Source organism: Lasioglossum baleicum, chromosome 7 (assembly GCF_051020765.1).
Source record: "Lasioglossum baleicum chromosome 7, iyLasBale1, whole genome shotgun sequence".
Lineage (NCBI taxonomy): Eukaryota > Metazoa > Arthropoda > Insecta > Hymenoptera > Halictidae > Lasioglossum > Lasioglossum baleicum.
Genome location: NC_134935.1, coordinates 18,670,390 through 18,687,073, shown reverse-complemented (window position 1 = coordinate 18,687,073; position 16,684 = coordinate 18,670,390). Strand labels below are relative to the sequence as shown.

The 16,684-nt window shown below is 43.0% G+C and overlaps 1 protein-coding gene across 3 annotated transcripts in view; it reads right to left on the bottom strand.

Moving 5' to 3' along the window:
• The window catches only part of Grh (grainy head), a 250,160-nt gene that overhangs the window by 98,346 nt on the left and 135,130 nt on the right, over positions 1 to 16,684 (bottom strand). The window lies entirely within an intron of this gene.

The window sequence follows — 16,684 nt, the reverse complement described above, 5'->3', positions numbered from 1 at the left end:
GGGCCGCGGAAAAAAAGCCGCGAAGACCGTGTGGTACTGTTAATCAGGTAAAATCCGACCAGTTTGAACCAGTTTCGTTAATGAAGCGGTGACACTGTATTCATTAGCCGGCCGATATTCGTGCTCTAGCGAAATTTGTTCGAGAGAGCGCCCGACGCGCTTTCTTTCCATCATTAAGGGGATTACGTTAATCGGCCGTTCATTGTGCTTCATACGCATGCGATCGAATGCTTAGAACGCGACATCTTGTCACTTGCCTGCACTTCATTTATTGGAATGCTTGTCGCCTGCTGTAAGCAGATTTTTACAACTGTTGCGCCATCGTAAAACACGAGCGCCTCGATTAAATTCGTCTTGTTACGTCGATGTATATTCGAATTTACATGGCTCGTTTATTAAGTATATGTATATAAGTATATAATATATTAAATATATATATATATATATATATATATATATATATATATATATATATAATATAGACTTTAAGCGTGTAAAGATTCGCAGTCTGGTCATTAACACCTTGCCTTACAATATCGTGTCTGACTCGTGATGAAGATTCTACTAAACAGATTCTAATAAAAATGCGTGTCAATAATTTCCTATAACCGAAATCAAATTCTATTTTGGTTTTGTTAATGTACAGCTATTGGAGAACATATATGTATGTATAGGCATACAATAGATATAAGTTTTCTCTTCCTTCAAGAAATTACGATCTACAAATAAGTTCTAATCGTTGAACCGTAAAATAAGTCGTACGGCAAGGGGTTAATGTTTGTTGCTATACATGTTTTCTCTTTCTCGCATTTGACAAATGTATACTAATAAACGTGTACAGATTTGCAGCCTACCCATGAATAAAATTGTCGTGCATGTTTGACGTTGTTATTTGAAATATTTAAAATGTTGCAGTACTTTTAGCAATAATGATTCAAGAAAAACAAGGAATTCGAGCGTAAACACCTAAACGAGTTGTACAGGTGGGGAGGATGCTGAATATATGCAACAGGACCGATAAAACAGTGTTGTAAATAATTTTTCAAATACGCCGTTATCTATTCACGTCATTGACTGTAAAGTTAAACACCACATTAAAGTGCAATTTGCAAGTGTAAAATGCGGTACTCGCGTCACGGCTCGGTGTTAACGTCGAAATTTATCACGGAACTTACAATTAGCGCATCTTATGCTAAACCGTTTGAACATTCGCGATAAACACGATCCTACGAAACAACGAAAATTCTTGCAATAAACTTTGAAACATTATAAAAAAATTCTTTTACATAATAAAGTAAAGATAACAATATTTACGCTGACGTCTTCCTTTGTTTCTTGTAGTTGGACTGCGGATTTTTATGCAAAATAGAATATGCGTCTATCACGACCTCAACGAATTTTCTGTACACTAGCTTTCGCTACTGCAATGTACATACGAAAATTGCAAGTATCAACACTACCAACATGTTTTAACTTCTTTAGAACATTGGGATTATGTAGTCTTAAATAATGTACTTAAAAGTGTCTGAAACAAATTTGTACGAAATTTTCGAAAAGTCCTAGAATGATACTTTATAATCTAACTAAACACTATGTATACCACTCAAGGGTTAACCTTTTGTGTAGCCAATCGGGCATCCATTCACTGCATTTCTTTCAATAACTGTTCGAAAAGTGTTCGAAAAAAACAATATCGATGTATAGTCTGAAAATAAGAATTCGTGTAAAAAACGTCGAATACCGGTTTTAAAATTATCTGTATACTTTGATCGGCTAATCATATTAACAAGCTGGAATTAATACATCGGAGCATTGAATTATTGCACCCACTCATTTTTACCAGAAACTCATAAAATCCGGAGTCTACTTACAGCAATGAATACGGGATATGTGCCCGAAGAAGAAGCCATGAACACGCTTACAGCGAATATAAAAAGCGGTATTAATTTCTGCGAAATATTCGTTATTTCGCGAACGTTGTAAAGTTACATCTCAGGATGTTTAAACGGCGCGGCGATCTCATCGAGGCACGAATGACACATGTTCCCGTTCGATAATTATTAATTAAGGACTCTTAACCGGCTAATAAAAACGACCGCAACATTGACAAGGACATTAATGAAGAAACCGAGAAGAACATAAAACGAAGCGCGGGGAAGAGTTGAATCCTCATTGGATTTTGGTGATGGGCATACAATACAATCTGTCTTGCAAGTTTTCGAATTACAGAGTGTCGAATTGATTCGAAGTGATTCAGATCCCATCGCCACGCGTCATCGACGCGTTCACTTTCCTCTTTCGCCGAAAGTCGTCGAAAGTATCGACGTATCCTCTCCCTTACGCGCGGATCAGTTCAAGAGTTCAACGAATCGCGAGTCACCGTAGTAGAAAGTGTTCGGTCGTCGTAAATTCTGGCAAAAATCGTGTCGGCTCGATCAGGTTTCATTAACACGTGGCTGACACTTCCTGCATTAATTAATCGGCGGCTCGAGGTTTTTCGGGCTCGCGTAAGATTCCGCGTAGCGTGCAAACGCGACGCGTCGTCGCGGCGCGGCGCGGCGGTGCCGTAATCGGCCACGATGCACAGGGTGTCCCAAAAATGTTGCACTTCCTTACATGGGGTGATTCCTGAGGTCACTTGTCAGCACTATAAACTATAAACCTACCACGAGGGATCAAATGACCCATTTGTAAAGGTTTTTTCATGGGAATTGATTGAATACATTTTTTTAATTTATCATAAATATAAATAAATTTAATCTCGTTAGTTTTGTAATACCTATACAATACAGAGTAGTCACTTTTGGTGGTCGGTAGGATTCGCGTTAATAGGGGGTAGACTCGTTTTCAGGATTGCAAGGGTGCGCGATGTGCCTTCTCATTTCTTCATGGTGAAAAGATGGGGTTTTTCAGTAGTCAAAAGCGCTAGATAAAGGATCAATCTAGACCGCAATCGCGAAAGTCCTATTTTCACGTTTACGAGGCATAATTTTTATCATTTGCAAGCATAAAACTGCGCATGTAGCTATTTTCATAAAGCTGCGACAGCTACGTGCTGCCGAATAATGCAAATTACGCGTTGTAACCGTAAAAATAGGACTTTTGAGGGCAATTCCGGCCTAGATTTGATCTCCATCCCATCTTCGCGTCATCGAGAAATGTGAAGGCGCATCTCGCGCACCCTTGCAATCCTAGAAACGAGTTTGCCCTCTTAAGAAGCTATATTAACCTCTGGCCGTACCTTTTCTTTTACAGTTACAGTGATTACAGTACGGCTTTATGAGCAAAAATGTCGCAGAAGGCAAAAAAGAAAATGTATATTTTTTGTATGGCTACATTTATTTGAATGCTTAAATATTGATTACGAACGAATCAAATTTTACTTCGTCTAAAATGAAACACGCGTAACATTGATATTTGTTAGACTTTGGTCAGAACCTTCATCACGAGTCTGGCTCATCAAAGTACGACAAGGGGTTAACGAAAAAAAACACAGGTCAATCTGTGCGCGGCTACAGCTGCAACCGCGTTCTGATTGCATTTTCGCAAAGGAAAGAGGTGGTTCGAATAACCTCAGGAAAATCAGTCGATTCAAGGAAGTGCAAAACATTTTTGGGACACCCTGTATACCTAATATTACCAGATTTCCTCGGTTCTGAGTCGAGCAACGGAGAAAGATCACGACGGAACAGGCAGTCTAATAAAATTCTATTCTGCTGGATATGATCATGAAAGTGGACGAGTCGCTTTCACGTTATTAATACCGATAACTTCGCGTATAATCGATTTTTACGCCGCGATCCGACTCGCGAATACCAGACACGACCGTTCACAGCCAGACACGTTGACGCGAAATGTCGCAATCGACGGGGCTCGCTCGAGTCAATTAAGATTATTAAGTTTTCCGAGGTTGAGTGACGCTTATCTATACGGACATTAAATATCACATCGAAACGCGGTCCGGTTATTTTATATCGGTATCAGGCCGCGGTTTCCTAGAGCCACTTCCACCCTACAGGTATCCCCGAGATGCCGCTTTTAACATTAACACCATACATTAACATGCACTTATGTAATAATAAATTAATGCATTAACGAGAGGACGATGATTGCACGGACTTCTATTGTAGATAACATGGTGATATTAATTACGGAGGAACCAGGTTCATAAATGTCTAGGCTTTTCGGGCTCGTTAATTGTTTTGCCGCGAAGATTATAGTCACTTGTTAACGATTTGTTACCGTCCACTAAGGGTAATGCAGTTCGAAGCGTTGACAAGAGTTCATTAGATTATCTTATAGTCACCGTGAACCTTTCTGGCCTTCGAGCTCCATGGACGCGATATACCGCTAATTAAGCGAAATGAACTCGAAACATTTCACGTCTTGCATTTACACCAAAACTACCGATTAGAATTACCTATTTCTCACTTTTTCTTTTAGCGTTGGTGAAATTCTAAAGTTACTTTTATCGAAAATAAATGCATTATTCTTACAGACCTGTGTTGAGACAAAAATTATGCCAACTTTTGGTATGCAATTTTATAGCGGCCACTTTTCAAGATATACAGGGTGGATTATCACGTATCGCCACTTCGATTTACACGACTATTGTATTACTAGACAGCGGATTTTCTTGCATTTATGACAAAAACTAGTGGGTGTAATTTAAAACAGTAAAAACATTAGAAGAATTTAAAAATGCGGTTATATTATTTTCCAGGTATTAAACATATTGGAAAAAAACGAATCTGTATTGCATTCTATAGGCTAATTGAAGCGGCAAAAGGGGTGAAATTGATGCGTTTGTGAGCAGCATCTTTGAAAATCGCGGCCCAGTAATTCACGTGAACGAGGCTTAATCGCAAGGATCCCCGGTCGCACGAGATGCCCGACCGAAAGGACCCTCGGGGATAAGGGCAGAAAAGGAGAGGGAATACGAAGGATTGCGAAGTCGAACAGTCACGAGACGAGCGCAAGGATTACATACATGTGTACATCGTGCGTATATGTATGTACATACAGTCGTGCTTATACGGGGCGGCGCGGCGCGGCGCGTCGCGTCGCGGTTGAAGCGCTGCGCGGACGATTTATCGGGTCTCTTTTCGAATTCTTGCCGCGCTTCATAAAAACGGCGTCGCACGTTATGCCCGTGCGCGGTCTCCGTGTGGGCAGGCCCCCACCGGTATAACCGTGAATTGTCGTTACGTTTGTCATTGTCGTTGTAAATAAAAGAGCCCGCGGCAATCGTATCTGCCGGTGCCGCCGAGAAAGAGAGATCTACCGCAGATATTCCCGGGTAAACGAGTATCCCCTCGCGTCTGCAGCGACAGTAATGTCAGCCCGAGCTCTTTTATTACTCGTCCCACCCCTAGACCCTCTACTGTCTTCTACCACGCGGTTCCAGCGATCGTTGTCCCACTAAATTCTCTCCGTTTCGTCCTTTTTGTTTGTTTCGTCGAAAATGTTCACCAGCGTCGGCGACCAATCGAACGATCGCCGAATTTCCAACCTGGAGAGGTATCGGGGTTGTTCTGTCTCCTTCCACATCCCCCCCCCCCCCTCTTCTCTTCTCTTCTCTTCGTCGCGACTTCGGGTGATTTATTTGGATGGGAGTTGACTCGAAATTGTTTCCGGCTGGAACGTTCGAGTCGTTCAATGCAAAAGTCGAAATGGTTGACTATGTACTATTTACTGGACATTGAGCGAAAATGTCGCGTGATAAAGTCGAAGAACAAAAAAAAATTTCGAACATTGATTATAACTCGAGCACTGCTTTGTACTGTTGTTTGTACGACAACAAAATGGGGTAAATTGATAAATAAAACTGTGTGAATGTGGTACAAATGGTCGATTGCTGTAAAAATGGTCCACCGTTCGCCGAATTCATTACATTTATAAAAAGTGTGTTACCGTTAATCAATGTTTTCATTGGTCAACGCAATTGTTGGTGAATTCTCGGCGATTGAGACAACGTCAGTGGTCTTGGAAAACCTAATTTTGGCCGTAAGAAAATATCAGATGAACCACAATACATACAGACGATCCGATTTTCCTGTCTACGAAAGACGCTAGCTTTATCGTTTCTTTTTCTATGAAATAGCTATTTCCATGAGCACGACAGTGAGGTTAGAGGGAGGCTCGTGGAGTACGTGGGCCGAATTTAAATGGCAGTTGCGGTCGGAATGTTTTCTTTTTTCGTGAAACACAGAGATTTAGATCAAACGAAATTTAGTTGAGATCCGTGCGGGCAAGTTCACGACAGAGATAAGAAAATCTCTCGGTAATAATGGCCCAGGAAAAGTGACCCCGGGTCGGAGTACCGTTACCTGTGACTTCTATTTAGGGGTGGTTTAATATTTCGTTAGAAATCTTTGCAGCGTTGCTGTATTAATTAACTCTGAAACTATCAAGCAAAGATGCATAATCGGTAAGAGATTATCAGTCAAGAAATAGAAACCAAATTGAATGTTATTTCTTCCCTAAATGATTTTAATACAGGAGAAATCATACATACAGTAATTTCTCGTTCGTTGCGAAACTGCCGGGGGTTTGAGTTCGCAACGAGCAAATAGGGAAGCCTTTTGTGATTTATGACTGCGTCCAGATACACGCCGACCGCGCCGAGCGAGACTTCAATAGGGAGCCGAACATAGAGAAGGACAGAATGAAATACGGATCGGGTGACCGAAGCGTGTCGCCGTCGCCGGCACAATTTAAAGGCCCGTGAGTTCTTACAATGTATGTAATGGCAGTGATGGAATTGTTAATTTTCCATTAGGCTTTTATGGGCTTTCACTAACTCATTTCTGACATTTTTCTGATTAAAATGATACCAAACACGATATAATTTGGCCAATATTTAGTGGTTTAATCGACGATGAAAGTTTCGAACGCAACGAAGAAGAGCGTATGGGAAAGAAAGAGACAGCGGACAGTCGTTGCCGCCGTGCGGAGCGACTCGGCCGACTCGGCCGACTCGGCGTTGACAGGCAGTGGAGTGGGTAGGCACGTCGCAACGAGCGCGTAGTACATTATTCGCAACGAACGAGAAATTACTGTATATTGAATGTCATCTACTCGATTTTACTATAAATAAATAAAGATCCGCAGTCTAATAATTAGAAAATTCCAAAACAATCGAGGGATAAAAAGAATTTCAATATACCGATACTTATTCAAACTATGAAAGAGAAATAAATAAATAAAGAAATAAATTTATATTCGGTTCTTGTGTCGTACAGTTGATGCAAACAATTTTTGTTTTCCACAAAGATCCGCAGTGTACTTGTTATTTACCAGACTGTAGATTTTTATGCAAAATAAAAATTGTCTACGTTCATTGCAAGACACAAGAACTATACATATAGACATTTGTTTCTCTTTTTAATCATTTGAATAAGTCAAAAATAATACCACAGCAATATTCAAGATATTTTGAATATTTTTTTACTATGCAATTGATCTATCAATGTTTGTTAGAAATGCATAAGATCCGCAGTGTACTTATCACTGGACACAGGATTTTATGCTTTTATGACGAAACTGAGTAGATGTATCTAATTTAAAATAGCAGAAACACATTAGAAGAATTTAGAAATACTGTGTTATATTATTTATTTCAACCTATTAAACATATTGAGGAAGAAAATAAATTTCTGTTCCACTCCAGTTTGTTGCAATTCAGATGGAAAATTTTTATAATTAAAATCATAAACCACATAGTTTGCGAAGTGCGAATAGAAATTAAAAGGGGGACATTTGAAATGCAATACTTGGGTACTACTGTATAGAGACCAGCGAGTCCATTTCGACCAAAGAGTAAGTAAGTAAGGTTTCCCGGTAAGCTTTCGCAGAAATCGACTAGCTTTTTAACCACATCGTATATGTACATATGTATATGTATAATTCTGCGCGAAGATCAACAGGCTATCGATCATCCTCGGGGAAAGCAGGAAGACGAAGGATCGCATTGTACATATTCACGAATCCCGACGAATATCATAATTTCATTGAACGTAACTCGCAGGGAATAACGAAGTGGAAATTGTGCCGCAAATTAATCGAATCTGGTTGCGCAACCTCTGGGGTAGATAGATCCATGGACGAGCGATTACCGTGCACGCGCGCGCGTGCGAAATTACATAATTTTTCACAGATACTAACGTCGTTTTCCGGCCGAACGGTCTCGGGGGATAGAGTCGGCGGGAACAGAGCGACCAAAACTGGGGGAAAAAGTGAAACACACGAGCGCGATCGTCTTGGCGAGGTAAAAGCCCTTTCACGCGCAGTAGACTAATCGCGATACACGCGTTGCGTAGTTGCGTAGCCGTATCGCGATACGCGAATCGCGAGCTGCGTGTGCGGACGCATTTACATAATACATATCTCGATAACTATTTACTTTTTACAATTCTCTCTTCAACCACAAGATTGAAATTTACACTTTACAATAAAAACGGTTCAAGGCGACCTTTGCATCTCTCGATAAAAGAGAGAAAAAACAGAAAAAAACTAATTATTACATGTATATGTTATTTTTTAGACCATACAACTTTCAACCATGTTTTTGTGTGCCACGTAATTTACAAGTAAGGGTACAGTCGTCTGTGGACGATATCAAGTCGATACCCCTACCACGAGGGTAGGACATGCGGCGCGAGCAAGGTTTACCGAATTGCGCTCTATATTTTTATTCTGCACAAAAAATTCGTCAACAGTTGTATAGTCTCTTCGACATGTAATTTTTGTATTTGTACAGACTGTAAAATATTTATGCTATAAGATTTTTAAAAACTAACAAATATTTGTTAGACTTTAGACTTCATTAGTCTGCAGTTGATATTTAAGCATTAAAATAAATGTAGCCATACAAAAACTATAAATTTTCTTTTCCCTTCTACGATATTTTTGGGGATAAAGAGACGTTTTAATCGCTGTAACTGTAAAGAAAATGGTACGGCGAGGAGTTAAATAATGATTTTAAAAAAAATGGTTTCGTTGGTTCAATTTTGCTCTTCGCTGCACACAGCGCCGGTGTGTTGGTCCGCGTCCGGTCTCGACGTATCAAGATTTCGCGCGGCGCGGTGCGGCGCGGTGCGGTGCGGCGCGGCGAAGAGAACAGGATCGGCATTCGGCACTCTCACTACCGGCACGCCGAATAAACACGATCGTTTTAGCGACTCACGGGGCTACATTTCACGGCGGAAAGACATCTGGCGGCTCGATAAACGCCGGTTGGACGTGATCGATCCTTTTTTGCCCGGTGTTTGACACCCACCGCGTCGAGGACTTCGCGTCGCGGAAACGCGGAATTATCGACGGTTTTAACGGTTTCGCGCGCGAACGCGCTATCCCGGAGCCAACCGATCGAACGGCGGGATAAGAAACAAGATATGTATTTGTATAATCCCGGAAGGACCGCCCAATGATTAATGCCGTAACTCCTGATAAGCGGAATTACGATTACGAGATTCTCGCTCTTTTCACCCTCAATTGCGCGATGGTGACATGACGTTGGATCGTTCGTCGGTTAGATATTTTTTTTTGTTTCATTTATTACTTACTCTGTTTTACGTTTTACATGTCGAGGGTTGCAGTCAATCTTATGTAAGGGTACGCATTACTGTGTCGGCCATATGTATAGGTATACGGATACATGCACGGTGGGTGGGTCATCATTAGGCTGGGTCTTTATGCATTTATAGCCCAGGCCTGCTGTAACGCAAACGGCTAAACAAGTCCGAATCTTTTTCTTACGAGTGTAAAAGATTGTAGAAAAGTCACGGTATAAAAGAATGTAGGCGATGTACAACTTCCTTGGTAACTAACAATAAGAAAACACAGCCGGCCAATTTTCTTACATCGTGGCTCGAGATAAAATCGTACCACAGAGGATTAATTTCCGTTTTTTTCTGTGCCTGCTATCGCGTTACAATAATTGCGCAAAACAACGAAAGAGGTATAATAATACTAAGTCCGTTTGAACGAATGCCGCGACATAAAGACAGCCATCAGGTTGTCTCGCGGAACACGAGCCCTCCAGTTTCCATGGTGCACCGCGCTATCTCTCCACTCTCGTTTCCTGTACATTTCCACGAGGGATCGGCGAGAAATCGTCATCGCATAAACCGTGACCGTGACAGAAGGGGGAGGGGGGGATCGTTCGAACAAATGTTTCCGTGGATCCGCCTACGTCTGGCTGGTTCCCGTAATCAACAAGTTCTTTATTAATTTATCAGCGGCGCGGCGCGGCGCGGCGCGGCGGTGAGGGGCAGAGGGAGCTTTGCGCGATCGCCCGGATCTCGGACGGTGGTGGTTCAAGGGTTCGATAACACTGTGCTCGCAAGAGAGCGAGATCCTGCGCGCGGATTTAGCGTGTCGGTAATAATCGTGGGGCCGCGTAACGGCCGGCGTTCGATCTCGGCTCTCTCGTTTAATCCGATCGGAAAAGACGAAACGGAGACAGCGCCGACCGGCAGAACGGTTTTAATGGGGCCGAGCGGAACGACGAAGGCGAGCATTAAAACAAATCTGCCCGGCGCCGTGGCGGAACGACGACGGCCGTGCCCATCGGCCGTGCTATACGAACGAGACGGGAACCAGTTCGCGCAACCCTATAACGCCTAACGATTACCCTCTTTGCGCCAGTTGTGTTAGCGGTGGAAGGCGAAGAAGGAGGTGCGAATTTATGCGAACGAGCGTGTACCCGCTCCGTCCGCGCCCGACACGTCTCTAATTGCGAGCTGGCCTAGCGTTGGTGGCGGAGCATAGGGTGGACACGTAATTGCAGGTTCGATGCGTCCAGAAACCTCTTATCGACAGCTTCATGACGCCAATTTCGCGACGGACCTTTCTAGTTGCTCGAAAATTAACCCGGAGGTCTTCAAATCCGATGTTTTATAGGCGACGCGACGCGAAATATATCACTAGACTGCACATTTCACGCATTTCAAAGGCTGTGCCCACTAAAAATAGGATTTTATTTGATTCCACGTTATATTGAAATTTGTCTATACATATATCTAAAACTAGTTGAAATCGGAGAGAACCCACATCATCGGCAAGTTTACCCCTGGCTATTTCCCTTTTACTTTTTCCTGCTTTACGACGGAGGTTTGAATTTCCAAGGTTCGAAAATTCGATTCTCGTCACCTCGGAAACTTTCAGAAATCGAAGCTCCGAAATTGAAAGCTTCGAAGGAAAATAACAGGCCTATCAGCGAGCAATGGCGCGAGTGCTGGCGCGGCGCGGCGCTTTCGCAACTTCTCCGATTGTGTTCATTGATTGTGCCCATGCTGGGATCGTCGGATTTACGAGACCGTTCAGGACAGTAGCCGAAGGTGACCGGGAAACGTGTATGTCACGAAATTAACGCAATTTCACCGGCGACAAACTGGTCCTGAGGAGGCGTTATCAGCGCGGGCAGGTAACACAGACGGCCGCAAAATTAATGATAATATATATGAATATTTACAGCGTCGTATGTCTGCAGCGACGTGGTAACGATTACATATAAATATTACGTAATTACTTTTAAGTTCGCCATCGTTATCGCGGCTGTCGCGAAAACTTTCTGCCGAACCAGTGGCACCGGTGGCACTCGACCGAACACCAGATAAATTTCACCCACGTATCAACGATGATATCGACTTATTTAGAGCGAGCTGTTATTCCAGCGTGATTTAGACTACCAGACGAAAATAGATTGAAGCAATTGAAACGCGTACCCAGGGAATACTAATTTATAGATCGATCTTGTAAATCGTAACTCTCGGCACTTTTAAACGGAGCCGCGTTCGTTCGGCTCGATTATTTATCACCGAATACGGTGCGAACGTTTCAAATAGGAATAACCCAGAGAATTTATCATTCCTGCGCGAATGCAAAAATTCGTCGTGTTAGTTCCAATTTCGTGTGTTAAAAATTATCGGGATTCCCGTTATACAGGGCACAGGGTGTATCTGTCAAGTTTTGTTAGCATTTGCTATGCATTTCCAGGAGACTTTTCGAGCAAAGAATAGGAAGACCTTGTCCAGACTTGGATCGATCGCATGATTTATGATTTTCCGCGTAACAAGGATCTTTTCCCCTGCGATATTTAAGACTCATTCGTAGCGCCATGTTCGTTAGAGTCAATTAATTCCTCGATGCCCGCGGAGAAGATCGTATAACGTACGCGTTGATAGCTTCATTAAACGAATGCGCCGTACATTCCGAAACAACCGTTTGATTGGCAGAAAAACCTGATCGCGGCAACTGGCATCGCGCGTAGGATGACGCCGCACCAATTTCGAAATTCAATTAATCGCAATTATATATCATATCAATTCGCGTGCGGCGATTCTTCCCTTCGGCGAATGATCTGCATGTTCAGCCGAGGACGCAGCGCCTCGCCGCGCCTCGCCGCGCCGTGATTAACGCGCCGACTGCTATGTCAGTCGCGTATGGGCGACAAACTTATTTATCCACAACAGCTAATTAATTCTCATAATGACCCGTTGATTCAAACAATTTTCGCTACGTCAGACGCAACAAATCATATAATCACACATATGTTATAATAAAGTATTGGGTTGGGGACAAAGAGTTTCATTCGTCACAGTACACAAGCTCTCGTAAACAACCGAAGGCGATGATCAAATGAAAAAGAAAAGAAGCCTGCGTAATATTCTAATAAATCTTACATTTTATCATTTCTCGAAGACCGCTGCTATAAATGCACGAGACTATCCTGGACCCGTTCGGCTGACAGTAGACGCGTCCGAACACTTCGTACACCGAGAAGAGAAGTTGCCCTTTTATGTTCCATCAAACTGAAGTATCCAGTAGCGTGCACTTGCCTGGATCATCGAAAAGACCATCCGGGTGAATCACTGCCCCGGTCTACCGGTGTCCACAGTCCACGGTCACAAAGTACACTTCTCCAATTACGAGGGACGAAATGAAAGACAGGTTATGTCGCGTTCTGGTGCGAGAGGAAGAAGATGGCGGCCGACTACGAGGCGATAACCGTATTTAAGCGTCTCCTCCGTGTTCGCGGATTACTGTATCGACTCACGACATTGACTCGTTCATCGTTAGAACCACGCGAAACGACCTCATCGCTCCCTATTCTCTTCTCTCTTTTGCTTCCCTTCCGTTTTCCTTTTTTCAATGGGGAACGGTTCCCCGGCGACTCGCGAGACTGATAAGGACGGCCGTTCTAGTCAGTGATGCCAGAATCACGCGTCGTGGGTTTTTTCCCCTCCGCTCGCTCAGCCGACTCGACCCCCCACTCTGACGCACCGTCGTCGCCACGCACCGTCGTCTACTCTGCCGAGATACTCTGATACAGATACGTTCGTGTGTAGCGCGTGCGCAGTAGAAGCAACGTGGCGACGACAGTGCGTCATAGTGGGGGGTCGAGTCGGCTGAACGAGCGGAGGGGAAAAAACCCACGACCCATGATTCTGGCATCACTGGTTCTAGTTATCAGATAGCGGCGCGGCGGCTCCGTCCGAAGAAAAAGCTGTGTCTGATGTAATGCAATTGGTGGGGCAGATTGTATTGAATATAACGCGCGCAGATTGATACGGCGATAAGGGAACGCTCGGTAGCGTGGAGAAGGCCATTAAAGAAACAAATAGCGGACCGAGCGCTCGGAATGAAGGAAGAGGCATGTAAAATGGGCCGGGACAGGTAAATTGACGAGGAGGAAAATTGATAAGGAATCGTGAGAGGTGTTCAAACATCCCGCACTTCATTCCCCCTTTTTTTCTATTATGATATCTTGTAGCACACGGCGAATTCTTCTTTCGTTTTTCTCCCGTGTCCGAGATCGAATTCGCCGCAAAATGTAAAAAGCACTCCCTCGGAACAATCGTTCGAAGGAAATCGAAGGAAATTTTTTTTTATAATAAAGATTATAGTAAAGATAAACACTAAACTTAGTATCATTTTAAGTATCAAACCCCCTGTACAAAATAATTCATGAAAATGATAAGTTTCGTGAAGATCCACGGTCTAGTAATGAAATGATTGCAAATAATTTCTTCTTGCCGTACGATTTTCTTTACAGTTACAGTGATTAAGACATCTTTGTAGGGATCTTGGGTGAATAAGGAGTTTTCTTTCAAACGAAAGTGAAAACAATAATATTTAATGATAGAAAATTAATAAGACAAAATTATATGACAAACTCGCTCGATCGTTATCTCACTCTACACTCGCCACTCGACCTCTCGCACGACTCTTCACGCTCTCACGACTCGCAACGCACAGCCCTGCATCTCAATCCCCGAAAACGATCTGGCCACACACACACACACACACTCATTCATACCGATAACATGGACACGCACTCCTTAAGATCTATACATAGTTCGTAGAACCCACGAGTCAAGGATCCTACATCTTTATCCCCGAAAATGTCATAGAAGGGAAAAGAAAATGTATATCTTTGGTATGGCTACTTATATTTATTTTAGACTTTTGCACTCCGAATTATGTTTCAATTTTGTTGTCAACACAAGTCCCTACTATTTTAAGTGTCTTCTTTGAAATTTACTTGAAAGGACAGTTCCTTGGCTGCTACTTATTTGAAACAATTTTGTTTACTAATTATATCAAATATAACTCTCTCAAACGTTGTTGTAATTTATTAATAAGTTAATAAGCTAGTTCTTAATAAGTTAAGAAACCAAATGCATATAAAAATCCATTTTATTTACATTTTTCTTTCTCTGATGTCGAGTCACAGTGGACAAAGGAGTGCAAACGGTTAACGCTTATCGATTACAAACGAATCAAATTTTACTTCATCTAAAAAGGAACACGTAACATCCATATCTGTTAGACTTTGTTAAAATCTTCGTCGCGAGTGTGACTCGTTAAAATACGGCAAGGGGTTAATGGCACGCTAAGGAACAGAGAAGAAGAATTACGAAGACAGGAGGTCCTCCGAGGTGCCCTAAAGTATCATTTTACGGGCAGTGTCGCTTTCTCCTAGAACGGTACGCTGTGGCTGGCTTTGATAACGTGTTATCGGGAAAGAGTACTGCTGAAAGTACCTTGTATCGACCATTAGCTGGTGCACCTGCGTTTCACAGACCGTTCACTCTTGTGTCGGAAAAAACGTGCGCGGCGCGCAGCGGTCCGATCGGTTCGTGGGTTTATCGTGTTCGCGGCTGCGTATCGCACGTGCGTCTCGCCGATCGAAAGGTCACGAGTGCGTTAATGGTAATAGCGAGATACATACAGCGAATTCGGAAAAAATGCCCGTTTCTCGGCGCGGACGTTTCGAAAGGTTTCGCGACAAAAAAAAGATCGCTGATATACCGTTCGAGAGGCCTTTAGCAAACGAGTAAACACGGCTGCAGCGCCGAGATGCAACCACCGGACCCCCGAGATGCGCCGCGCAGCGCCGTTGTCGCGTGAAATCGCGATTGCCATCTCGCCGAGAGTTTAATCAAGCTTTTCTTGCCCCGTTCCCGCGGGAGAAACTAATTTTCGATGCGCAGACCGAGCCACGTTCGAGCCGGCTTCCGCTTCTGTTGCTGATATTTGATACACCGGTATAACATTTGCAAGTATCGACAACCCCCGATAAACAGGCAATAGCGATTTCAGAAAAATTTGTTTACGCGCTACTCGCAAGGGAAGTTATCGAATTCGTAAATTAAAAATGATTATAGAACATTGTACACAAGTAAAAAAAAATTGTTTAAATGCATTGCTAAGAAAATAACATTTTTACACAATATGTAATATTATGCGACTTTCGTTTCAATCTTATTGAAATATCATTTGTGGCTCTTGAGATATTTCACGAAAATATTAAAATTTTTTCAAGGGCAGATTGCACCCGTTTAATACGAGAAGTACTTAGCTTCAAAAAAATACTTTTCTGTTACGCATAATTTCTCTGCTTGTGTGCAAAGTTTCAAGATGCTAGTAAATTAATTCCCCTAACTCATAATTTGAAAAAATTACTAATTTTCCGGAGTCAACCAATGGTTCCCTGAAATCGCTTTGTCGCGAAATTTCCGATCGGTCGCAGTCGTAGAACGTCCAGACTCGTTAATTTGAATAAATTTAAGACGTGATAGAATCGTGCCGGCGATTGTTCCGGCAATCGGCAGACAGGCTGCGGTCGATCTTTGATATTTTAATCCGTCTCTCGACTCTAATACGTGACGCGAGTCTCAAACGCGATACGACATCTCGACGTGCTTGCTGTCTCGTGCTTTCATATCGGATCGATGCGTGCTCGGCCGAGTAAATGTTATTCGGAGACGTTATTCGGCGCGCGCACGCGCGAAACGGTTCCGGCTCGCGTGTTTCGGTGAAAGACCGCCGCGCCGCGAAAGCACGCGAACCAATCCGCACGATTCGATCACGATACACGTCGAACAATGTAACTTATTTGTCTTAATTCGGTCGTTCGCTCGTTATCGGACCGCGGGCTCTTATCGCGAAGAAATTGCTGATCGATCGCCGCGCAGACTGGAAAGACAACTTTTCCCATTTCATTATTTATCCGGGATTAATTAACTCCTTAACGTACAAAGACGTCTCCGATACGTCGTGTGCTTCTTACGACATTGTCCGTGTCCGCGCTAAAGTAAAATAATGTTTAATATTAACAGAGTCTACCGCCTCTGGCGGGAAGTACCTATTCGATCGTATTTAACCCTTGTGTAGC